This window comes from Seriola dumerili, unplaced genomic scaffold (genome assembly GCF_002260705.1).
Source record: "Seriola dumerili isolate Sdu_G_001 unplaced genomic scaffold, Sdu_1.0 BDQW01000190.1, whole genome shotgun sequence".
Classification (NCBI taxonomy): Eukaryota; Metazoa; Chordata; class Actinopteri; order Carangiformes; family Carangidae; genus Seriola; species Seriola dumerili.
Window position 1 is genome coordinate 166,614 of NW_019174445.1, and position 10,000 is coordinate 176,613.

At 43.7% G+C, this 10,000-nt stretch overlaps 1 protein-coding gene across 1 annotated transcript in view; it reads right to left on the reverse strand.

Annotated features, from left to right (window-relative positions):
* Positions 1-10,000, reverse strand: part of agrn (agrin) — a 254,619-nt gene that overhangs the window by 96,885 nt on the left and 147,734 nt on the right. The gene's annotated exons all lie outside the window — the stretch shown is intronic.

Here is a 10,000-nt window from a genome sequence, read left to right on the forward strand (position 1 = left end):
CACACACACACACACACACACACACACACACACACACACACACACACACACACTGCCAAACACACTTGCAATCAGATAAATCCTTCAGATCAGCCAGCCCATTTCAGCCTCGCAGTATAGGACCCTGTTTAACATGACAACAATTTAATTTAAGGTGTTTTGATGGAGTGGGAGGGGTAGCGCGAAGCTGCAGGAGGAGCAGAGAGAACTGACATTTATTCAGTGCAAACAGTTGATGAAAATAACTTGGATTGATTCTCCTCCTTTTCTGACGAGCATTATTACTGCAGACAAGCACTGTGTGTGTGTGTGTGTGTGTGTGTGTGTGTGTGTGTGTGTGTGTGTGTGTGAAGAACATTGTTAGATCTAGGAGTAAGAAAACAAATGCATTGGAGAAGAAATGAGGGTGTCCTGCTCTGTCCTCTCAACCCTCAGAGTTAGAATGAAGTTAATGTGATCAGGTTAAACAATAGACAAACAAATTTACCACGCGGTCAGCATCAGTCAAGTGATTCTGATAAACACTATAAAACAGACCCATTCAACCCACTGGGGAAACAGCATTTTCATAGTGTCTGTCTTGTGTTATTTCACTGTAAACAGGATATTGTGTCAGGATGCACCTCAGAGAGGAAGTGCTCAAAAATGGGCAACAAGCAAAAGGCCGGGGAGACTGTTATCTCCTGGCTGTAAAAGCTTCTCACTGTGAAAATGGTTTTGGACAAAAATGTGAAGGGTTTCCAGGAAGAAATAATTCCATTTTTTTTTTTTTTTTAATAAAAATAAGATGATTTTAGAAGCTAACATGACAGAATAAAAATAATAATGGTGACACTTTAAATCGAATTATTATTTCTTTTTTTTCTGATGGATTTTTGATTTTGAAGGAGCTATTTGTTAAATTGACTCTGCCTCCAAACGTGGTTTCTTGCTGGCAGCAGGTATTCAGATTGCTCACACATGCACACTGGATTCACAGGAGATGATCCGTTCATGTACTTCATTGTTAAAGATTGTTCATTTATTAACTAATATTATATGAGGTTAACTGATGGCGGTCTTGCAGATGTTTTGTTGAACTGTAGTGACTAACCGCTAATGCAAACCCAACATTTTCCGCTGCTGGGGCTATTACATTAAAAGTATTCAACTGGCGAACCACAGAGTGGCTTTTATTATGGAGCAGCCACAGGAAACACATTTTATGTCCAGCTGTGGTTAGAGCTGATACACGGTCATTTTCTGAGCTTTTTGTCGGTGGATAAGAATGAAATGCTACAGGGGAGTGAAGGAACAAGAAAGAGCAGTCACAGCGAGCTGTTAGATGGAAAGCTGCAGCCGACAAGCTGCACACCTCCAATTCCTCATCAAGATCACCAACTCTTTTCACCGTGCCCTGCTGTCAGATAAAGAAACTGACTTAAGAGAATCATTGCAAAAAAAAAAACGCCAAAACAACAAAGTTAGCACGCCATTATTCTGTTATTGCTGCTTGTGGCGGCTGTTGAGCAGAGGTTATACGGTCTCATTTTAGGTTTCTGAATGAATCGTCCATTGCAAAAGTGGGCAATAAACCTTTTTCCTCTTGAGCTATGTCTGAATTTAAACAGTCAAATAAAATGGCAGTAAGTAAATATAGAGCACTATGTAGTAAATGGAGAGTGTTTTCAGCTCTAGACTTAAAAATGCTTCTCGCAACAGAATCTTCTCTACATATTTTCTCCTTGAGCATTTCTCTGTCCTGTTCCTGAGGACAACAGGCTGCTGGGTTTCTGTCCTCCCACTCAGTTAACACTCACATTCCAGCTCAGGCGTAAACAGTGTGTGTCTCATTAGATCGCTAACATGAACGCCAGCAGGATTCTGGGTCCCGATGACCCGGATCAATAACCGCTGCACTACTTGATTTTGGCTTCCAGACAATGGGAGCTGATTCACAAACACACATGACTACATCCATGTGGCCGAAACAGCTACAGCGCCTGGTTTTCATTCCCCCACACTGCAGGGCTGAACGCTGTGAAAGTTTAACATCTGTCTGCTCATTGGAAATCAGCCGTGGAGGAATTTACAGTCAGTCTCCCATTGAAAGCGAGGAACGTCTAAATTCCCCTCTACCGCCACAGTGTGAACACAGCGTTACTCTGGGGGAGCGGACGCAGTCGATGTATGCGTCTTACACAAGGAGCAGGACTAGTTGTGTGTGTGTGTGTGTGTGTGTGTGTGTGTGTGTGTGCGCACCTAAAGGTGTTGACCATGAACGTGCGGTGCACAACATAGATTCCAAAGTGATTCATGAACTCAACATAAATTAAATGAATGAACTGTTGCTGTATGGTGCATAGACCGGCCTGTATCTCTCTCTCTCTCTCTCTCTATATATATATATATATATATATAGTTAAGTCAATGAGGGAAACAGCATTTAGAGAAAGTCATATACACACATATATATAATGTATATGTTTATATGTGTTTGTGTATATATCACACATAAGTCAATACCGACTTCTTTAGAAATCTGGCTCTGAACACTTGTCACCAGTCTTCCACACAAATACAATAAAATATCCAGTATTGTCTGCAGAGCTGGTAGTTATCCTGGTATTTTCAACACTGCTTTGCTTTTATTGTTTTCACCTCTTTCCGTCTCTCCTGAAGTATACGCAGGGAAAATAACAAATAATGATGTATTATTCAGGAGAAGCCAAATGCATAAATACATTAAAAAGTCTCAAAACACAACCTCTTGTCTGGTATTAAGCAGGTATGTGTGTTGATATGGACGTGTGTTTGTGTGTGTGTGTGTACATAATGTGTGTTTTGCCCGCAGGTTTTAGAGAGGTGAACGCTGGAGAGAGAAAGAGATGAAGAAGACAGGGTTTGTCTTACAAGTATCAGTGGTTGCAGATGAGTGGAACTGCAAGTAAAGATGGATAGAGGATTCCAGCGAAGCCCATTATCATCTCTGTATGTGGGTGTGCGTGTGTGTGTGTGTGTGTGCGTGTGTGTGTGAAGGACGATAACAAGAGCGTATATTTTTCTATCTGTTTGCAAAATGCCTGTAGTGTGTGTATATTTCACTAAGCATGCTTGTGTGTATATGCCTGTACATGCATACGGGTATAAATACTGTATCATTACACACACACACACACAGAACACACACACACACACACACACACACACACAAAACACACACACACACACACACACACACACACACAGACACACACTCACATAGTCAGTCCATCAGGTTCTGCATGTTATGGTTATGAATATCAAGCAAGAGTCAATGCCCCAGGGAAATGAAAGCATGGAAACCGAGTTATTTACAATGACCTCTCGCCCTGTGTGTGCGTGTGTGCGTGTGTGTGTGTGTCTGTGTGTGTGTGAACATAAATGTGTTCAGCAAATCACCCTGGAGAAATCTGATTACTCTCTGCGTTCATATGTGTGTGTGTGTGTGTGTGTGTGTGTGTGTGTGTGTGTGTTTGTGCACATTCATGTTACCGCTGATGAGAGTGGCAGCAAGAAACAGAGAAATTCGGTCTGATGGAGGGAAATGCAAAAGAAGGAACGGAATGAGAGAAATTGGTGGAGAGAGAGAAAGTAGTCAAGAGAGGGAGAGAGCGAGGCTGAGCTATTTTTGGCTGGTCAAAAGCAAAGCAACTGAAGAAGAGGTGCAAGAGAGAGACGTGGAATAAAATGACGAAGGAGGGAGAAGGGGAAGGCGAGAAATGGAGAGACAAAGAAGAAGAGGAGGGAGTGAGGGAAGGAAGAAAGAGGAGGGATGAAACCAAGAGGGGAGATAAAGGTAAAGGGAAAAACACAAAAAGAGAGAAAGGAAGAAGGTTAGAGAGAGGAAGGTAAAAGGGGAAAGGAGGCCAGAGGGAAGGAGATGAGACAAAGGAAGCGAGGTAGAGATGACTCCTCCTCAGTCACAGTGCAGAACACTGTTATCTGCTGGAAAAGCCAAAAGTCATCTCCACCATCTACAGATATTACCACCACTCCATTGTCTGCGGGGGCAACAGGGCATGTCACCAGGGTAACAAAAGAGATAATCAAAGCATGAGCAAAAAGTAGAAGTATAGGGAAAGGGAGGAGGGGAAGTAGAGGAAAGGGGAAGGGTTAGGGAGTATGTGGAGGTAAAGGTGGAATGAAGCAAGTTGCCTTTCATCTCTTCACTCCCCAGCTCTGTTCCAGAAAGAGGGATTTGTTTGCAGGGGATTTCCTGAAATGTCCCCCCTCCTGGTCAGCTTCAGCCTCTACAAGGGGATAAATCAAGGCTTTACCCGGCCCGACCCAGACACCTTAACAACCAGCCACACCAGCACCAGACAAAAGGCAAAATGTACAGCTGGGGTAACAGGCTCAGACCACAGACTGTTTGAGCTTCTCTGGGGGAAAAAAAAAAAACTCTTTCAACAATAGTTCAAGAGCAAAAAGAAGAGACTTCTATAAACAACAGGCGAACAAGCAGAAGAGGAAACTCTGATTGGGCTACCAAGTTGTATCAAAATAAATCGTTCTGCTATCTTATATAATCCCAACGAAAAAGTGTTAGCGAGGTGTTGTTCCAGCAGGAGCGGCTTCACTGCTCCTTGTCACAGTCTCTCTGCAAGTCTCTGGAGGGTAAGTCTCATTATTACAGCAGGCGCACACAACACATTCACTGCAGCCGCACACGATATTCTGCAAAACCACACTTTCTACGTACAAAATACAAAAAAGCACTGAAATTCAGTATCATTAAATCCTGTAAATATATGAGTCTATGCAAACAAGAGTCACAAATAGAGACTAATGCGCTTGGGCGAATACATTTAGGAGGATTTGTGATTGTTGGGAGGATTATATTGACCACTAAACATTGGCTGTGGTTCAGGGAAAAGATCACGGCTTTGGTAAAATATTGAAAAAGTCAACGTATCTCATCTCATGTGTTGGCTTTTGCAATATTTAACCAAGACCACAACCTTTCCAAACATGAGTGCTTTCAGTTTTCAAAACATAACTATAAAATGTTAATTATGTTTTAGTTGCCAAGAGCAGCTACTGGAGGAAACGGATCCAAGTACAGTGAACATTTTGCAGATTTGTTTATTATAAATATTTCCTCATTAAGTTGATAGATAATGTAATCTGGGTTCCATTACAGTCGCTACAAAACTTATTTGCAAATGGGAATTAGCTGCATATGAGACAGGTTTACTGTATAAAATCGCTGAATAGCTCTTATAAACTCTTATATATATTACAAGTAAGTACCACAGGCTGCAACACATACAGTGCTTTATGTTTAAGATGGGGAGGTTCACATCCTTCTAGTATTGGGTCTGACTGCCTGCAGTATGTTAGAGCAGACAGAGCAGCAGGTGTGGAGTACTGATGCCTTTCTCCTTTCACTGTGAGGACAGAAGAGTGCGCCGGCACTGGAGAGATAACGCCCTCTCTAAAGCCTGGATAGAGAGAGAGAGAGAGAGAGAGAGAGAGAGAGAGAGAGAGTGTGGAGAGTGGAAGGCAGCCGGCCGCACTTATGGGCAACTCTCAGGAACACACTCAGGCGTGCACATGTGCACACACACACACACACACACACACACACACACACACACACACGCACGCACACAAAATCAATCTCCATTGATCACTGTCTCAAACCCCAGTCACCTCACCTCACCCACACACACACACACACACACACACACACACACACACACACACACACACACACACTTGCATTACTTGTTGCACTTCTTTAAGAAGAAAAAGAATAAAGTAAAAAAAAAAAAAGAACGAAAATTCCATGTTCCACTAGAGTGGCCACACAAGATGAGTTTTGCAGCACTTCTGTAGCTCTCTCTGGGAAAGGGAGTGTATTTACCACTCTGCTCCAAGTTCAATATTAGGAGAGGCAACATGGTGCATGCTCCCTGGCCAATTGTAGCGTGTGCATGCCCATACACGCAGTAATACCCACACATACACACACACACACACACACACAGTTGCCCAAATGTCTCTTGTCTCTCTGAACCAGAAAGTGCTTCTGCTGGCTGTTTCTTTCTCTCTCTCTCTCTCTCACTCTCTCTTTGCTTCTCAGTTCTTTCTTTTTTGTTCCTCTCTCCGTGCGTTGTTATCAGGCACTCCTGCTGGGCCAATTTAAACGCAGCTTCTCCTTTTAATTTCGATAATATCTGAGGCCATTATCTGCTCACTGCCTGCCCGCTTGACCGCCTGACCGCCGGAAATGTAACCCCGCCAATCCCAAATCATCCATCTAGAACAAAAAGGAAGATAATGAAGAAGCTGGCCCGGAGCTGGTCTGAACCATTAAGGGCCAGGTTATGTGAATATTAGAGAGGAGCACTGGGGGCAACTAAGTGTCCACGCCTCAACAGCATGTGGGTCATTTCGTCCATCCCTCAGGAGGGAAATTACACCATTACACTGGCAAATGTTGTAATAGCCAGTTCAGTGTTATGAGTGAGGTGCTAAATGAATATGGTTAAAGGGGATTTTACCTCTGTTGAGCCAAACTGAGTCAAGCTGAACTGTGCAGTCAGATGAGTAGGAATATATACGACAATATCTGACAATGTCCAGATTGTCAACAAACATCTTTATTTGGCGTTGCACAGGAAAACTGTGTGAACGGGGGGGGGGGGGGGTTTTTTAAATCCATGCTTTTATTCATCTTCTTTTTTTTTTTTAGCAAACAAACAAACCAAACTAAATGACCACAGAACTAAGTGGCCACTGTGGCTGCAAGTGACACTTACAGGGTGTGCAGTGTACCTGTAGCATGAGTGAAGAATGGCAGTAAAGTCAACAGACTGACTCAGAAATGTCAGTTACGCAGCAGTATCCACCAAACGTGAAGTAGGCTAACATTAGCCACACTGGTCACATTGAGACCGAGTGAGGCTGTAGCAGTCAAATCTCTTGAGTGTCTGAAGCAGGGGAACGATTTATTGTTTAAAACGCTGTCACTGGGAAATGTAGTGGTGTGTCAGCATCCACTAGATGTCAGAGACCTGCTGGTTGATGCTCCCCCTCCTGTTGGAAAAGAAAACATACCCCAGGCTTCAGACTTGTACTTAGTGCTAACAAAAATGCTCCATATAACTCCAGTCCCTTTAAAAAGGGGATAATCTGCGAGAAGAAAACTTCTTTTGTGGCCGCACTCCTGCGTGCCAGATAAGACTCCCGAGTTGATTTGAATTGGACATGACGGCTTCTCAGAACGGTAGCCAATTCACTTACCCCAATGAAAACCCGCCATTCAAATTGAATGAGTCAAACGAGGCTTTGCACAAAAGCACCAATCCAACCGCCCACACTATTCCTAAAGTTAAAAGCTCTCTTTCCATCAGCTCTCTCTCTCTCTCTCTCTCCACGCTGTCTCCCACTCCTCGTCCTTCCCGTCTTTGCCTCTCTCTTCCTCCATCAGCACTGACAACTCCATAATCTCAGCCAGAGTGACCTGTCCAGACCCTCTGTACCGGCTGAATTTATTGGAGGCAGAAAGAGAATGAGAACCTGTCACTCGGCTTCCACTAACCTCCTAACATCCTCTCTCTCTCTCTCTCTCTCTCTTTGGCGTGTGCAGACACTGGGAGACAGTATGCATGTATACCATCCTACACCATCTATACCTCTACCTACTATATACAGAGTGTTTGTACTATAACTACAAACACAAATATCCTCTGACTCGTCCACACAGAAACACATAAACATCTTTTGATCAATGCTTCGCTGCAGTTTACAACTCGGCTGAACCTTTCGTCTGCTATAAGTCTACCTCCCTCGATTCTTTCATCGGCTGCCCTTTCAAATACAGTGTTAGAGACGCTATGTTATTTTGTCCTGCATGGGAGCTTTCAACAGGGCTGTTGCTATACAAGTAAAGGTTAAAAATTTTTTTTAGCAATCACAGCTAGCCAAGTGCACACACTTGACCATGACAGCTCGCATTGAGTCGGATGTACGTCGGCGAAAAGATGGGAGGAATTAACAGGAAGCTAATGTGTGGAAGTTTTTGTCCTTTGAATGAAGAGCATGAGGTCTTGATTTCCATTGAATAAAAAGCCTTTTTGGTTCAACATATTCAGACTCTGGGATCACCTGCATCAGTACTTGGACGCGTATTCGACATGTGGCGCCGGGGTTGAGTCTGTGAGGAAGAAAATACAGCTCTAAAAGCGATATGCTCTGCCACAGTCGACTGTGATTTACACTTTCCATCTTTTTCACAGCAGTCATCATTTTTACGCAAATATGACTGATCCCCCCCACCCCACCCCCCATCCCCCACCTTCCCTTTCCCTTTCCACCCCCCACCCCCCCCTTATGAAAAAGCTGGTAAATGATGATGGAAAAGCGTGGCATTATCTCAGAATCCACATGACTGGATAATTTGGCTCTTTGGGTTTTCTCGCTTTCACTTCAAAAGTCAAGTGATCAAAGGGATCTGAGTCTGAGGCCTCCCCAGAAAAAAAACAAACAAACACAAAAGCAATGTGTCTACATCATGTTAAGCTGGATTCTAACACAGGCTGTGTTAGACTTGACTGGTTCTCATTGAAGTGGCGATGATGCGGAAACACAGGAAACACTACGACCTGCGAGGTGAGTCGGGACTACAGCGACTCTGGGTTTGACAGTGTTGTTTTATGAGTTTTTATTTATTTAAAAAGGCTACAGTGGACACATTTATCCAGCCAGACAGGCTGAGCAGAGCTGGTGGTGGGATTTTGCTGAGCGACTGGCCCACACATTAAAACGCTATAATAAAAATGCAGAAACTGATCCTTAAATTTGAATTTAGTATCTACTTAACTTTTAAAGTTTGCATGTTTGCATGGATATTTGTGAAAGTATAATGTCATATTTTGCAGGGAGGTTGGCTTGAACATCTCTGCAACTGGAATTAGGACTTTTCAAATATACAAAACACAATAAAAAAAAAGTCTCCCAGGGGCTCTTTGTTCTTAGAGAAGGAGCCAGATTCAATGATCACATGAGGGCGTTGACATAAAAATTGCCTTAGCTTCAGCATCATTTACACTGGCCTCTTTAAAATGCAGGAAACGGAGGGATTTTGGGGGGGGGGGGGGGCAAAACAGCTTTTGACTTGCTGTTGCAGATGTGACGTGACAAGAGAGAAAGTCTGTTCTGGTGGTGAGCATGTAGTTATTATCAGCAATACTATCATTAGCCTCATCATTATTATTTTCCTGACTTTATGTTGTTTTGGGGTTTTTTTTGCTAGTGACTGCCTGCTGTTGTTGCCAGTTGTAATTATGGTGCTTCTGATGGCCTTAACCCTCCATGAACCATCATTACAGCACTCTCTCTGTGGACTTAGTCTACTCCTGCATTCTGTTCACCCATTCACTCACTCACTCACTTGCTCTTGCATGCCCTGTCTTTCTCTAAATGTTTCATTGCTCATTCCTCCTTCAGCATGAATCCCTCCCTCCCTCCCTCTCCAGCTGCTCCTCCTCCCTCCCCTCCACTGCACCCTCTGTTCCTCCTGTCCTCTCTCCGTCTTTCTATCTTTTTATTTCCTCTCTGCCAGTGGTGAGCAGTCACCAAGCTTGTCATTAGTGCCAGGTCCAAGCCGGCACTGTAATCAGACCCCTGGAATTAGCAGTGGGCCCACACTGGCAGCCAGGCACAACGCTGACAATACACTAGCTATTACTGAGGTTGCTGCAATGTTGCAGCTTTGGCAGGAATCCGCTGCTCCACTCGGAGCCCTGGATCTTGATGGGCTTTGCTAAAGTGAAACAATGAGAGGTACAGCAGGAGTATAGGCACCCACCGAGGGCTAAGGGATAAAATACACACTGGATGGCTACCAATGGGAGAAGTGAGTGGCACACTTTTTTTTTTTTTTTTTTTTTTTTTTGTGAGGGTTGCAGGTTGGCGTTTAAGCACTGGGAGCGTGGCCATATTGGAAAGACAATAGATGCGACATAATGGG